Genomic DNA, 2,755 nt, shown 5'->3' with positions numbered 1-2,755 from the left:
AAAAGTGTCAGTGATAAAGAAGAACAGAAAAGAATAAAAAAGAGAAAGGAAAGAAGGAAGGAAGGAAGGAAGGAAAAACAAAAAGGGAAAAAATATGGAAAGATCTAAATTTCCACACCCGATAAACGTTTCTTCCCCATAAATATTAAATGAGAAGAAAAAAAAGAAAATTCCCATAACTATTTTTTTCCTCGGTTAATCCATCCGTGAATTTCAAACGTTGGGAAAAGACTGAACGACGGAGTGTGAAGGAAGGAAAAAAAAAATATATACTTTCCCTCACAGGTAAAAGGTAAAAAAAAGTAAGTTATTTCCCGTGGACTTTATTCTAGGTTTGTTTTGTCGGTGGAAAATAATATCAGGAGGAGAGAGAAAGGAAGTGAGGAGGAGGAGGGAAGGAAGGGGAGGGAGGGAGGGAAGTAGGAGGGAGAGAAAGGTAGGAAAGTAGTGTTAATTTCCGTTACGTTTTTTTTTTTTTTCCTCTTTCATTCACACGCGTGAAATTAGAAAAAAATGTCGGGGATAGAAATATTGCTTACCGTGATAGACTATTTTTTTTTTCTTTTTTTTGTTGTTAGATGTCAGTTGTTTCCCTCCCACACACCTGCTAAGACACACCTGCAAACATACACACCTGTTAATGGACACACCTGCTTACGGACACACCTGCTAACGGACACACCTGCTAACGGACACACCTGCTTACGGACGCACCTGCTCATACACACACACACACACACACACACACACACACACACACGCACACACAGCTGGCGCTCGTTAAGTCATGTGTGTTGTCAGGTGTCACGAGGCGTTTGATTGTGTTCTGATAGAGTGTTCAGATGACCCGCACTGACAGCGTAAAGCGTGCATACAGACATACATACATACATATAGACAGACAGACAGACAGACAGACAGACACACATACATTCATACATACATAATCCAGTTTTTTATACTTATTTCCCTGCATTGCTCTACTTGACTTAATTTGATTTTACGTGATTATATATTTAAATACATACATACATACATACATACATACATACAGTCTTCCGTTCATGCATGCAAACACACATATACATACATAGTTACTCTCCCACTCCCCCCCCCCAGACACACACGCACACACACACACACACACACACACACACACACACACACACACACACACACACACACAGCAGTGAGATTTAAAAAAAAAAAAAAAAACACTCTTAAAACACACACACACACACACACACACACACACACACACACACACACACACACACACACACACACACACACACACACACACACACACACACACACACTCCATCCACCCCGCCTCCACCCACCCCGACAGCAAGGGAAGGGGAAGTTGATGTGAGGGGAGGCTGACCTATTCAGCGGCCCCAATCAATAGAGTGGAGATGAATTATGAGTAATGTGATGCACCTGAGCCCAGAAAAGCTAAGGCGCTGGACGCGCCTGGTCGATAAGTTTGGGGCGATCTGATGACACGCAGGTTTACGTGATTTTGATACTTTGAGCGGAGGAAGCTTACATAGGTGGTTAGGAACTTTAATGGACACACAGAGCTACAGCTGGGCTTTTAGATGTTTCCAGCAGGTTTATGTGTTAAAGATTTTGACACTTTAGTGCTGAGGAAGCTTACATAGGTGGTTAGGAACATTAAAATTAATACATAGAGCTACAGTTGGGCTTTCAGATGATTATGTTTGTGGGGTTTGATCTCACTTCCAGCAGGTTTACGTGTTAAGGAAAGATTTTGATACTTTGAGTGCGGTATGTGTTGAGGAAGCTTACATAGGTGGTTAGGAACTTTAAAATGGAAACACAGAGGTACAGCTGGGCTTTTAGATGTTTAAATCAGGTTTATGATATAATGTAAGATATTGATACTTTAGTAGGGGATGTATATGTTGAGAAAGCTTACATAGGTGGTTAGGAACATTAAAATCAATTCATAGAGCTACAGTTGGACTTTCAGATGATTATGTTTGTGGGGTTTGATCTCACTTCCAGCAGGTTTACGTGTTAAGGAAAGATTTTGATACTTTGAGTGCGGTATGTGTTGAGGAAGCTTACATAGGTGGTTAGGAACTTTAAAATGGATGCATAGAACTACAGTTGGGCTTTTAGATGTTTATGTTTGGGGCGAGCTAATGACACTTCCAGCAGGTTTACGTGTTAAGGAAAGATCTTGATACCTTAGTGGATGCAGTATGTGTTGAGGAAGCTTGTATTAGCGGCTAGGGACGCTGAAATTGGTACCTGTGGCTATGATTGGGCTGTGAGATGATTATGTACCTAAAGGGAGTGTTAAAATAGCGCAAAATTGCCCTTAAACTATGAACAGGTAAAAAAGGCGCCGGTAAGCTTTCTCTAAGGACCTCTTGAGCGACCCCAGCCCATTAGTGGCGCAGCGGAATTTTTTTTACAGTGGCTGCCGTGATGTATGACTATTCTGAACCCATGCTTCCCCACCCCCCTTCCCCCCGGTGCTCCTCTTGAATGAAGTCGCTGAAATTAAGGTTGTTTGAAGGTCTGGGCAGCATGTGGGTAATCTTCCTCCACTCGGTGATAGTTGAAAATTGTCAGAGTGTATCGGTGAGACTCAAGCCTATGTCCTCGGGCTCACCACCGTAATGAAATAAGAAAACTAAACCCCGTAGACTAAAACATCAACTCTTTCAATACGCCAAAAGGGTTTATGAACGTAATACAGGTAATGGTAATGAAATAA

Source organism: Eriocheir sinensis, chromosome 25, assembly GCF_024679095.1.
Source record: "Eriocheir sinensis breed Jianghai 21 chromosome 25, ASM2467909v1, whole genome shotgun sequence".
In the NCBI taxonomy this organism is placed as follows: domain Eukaryota; kingdom Metazoa; phylum Arthropoda; class Malacostraca; order Decapoda; family Varunidae; genus Eriocheir; species Eriocheir sinensis.
Note: the sequence above shows the minus strand (reverse complement) of the source record.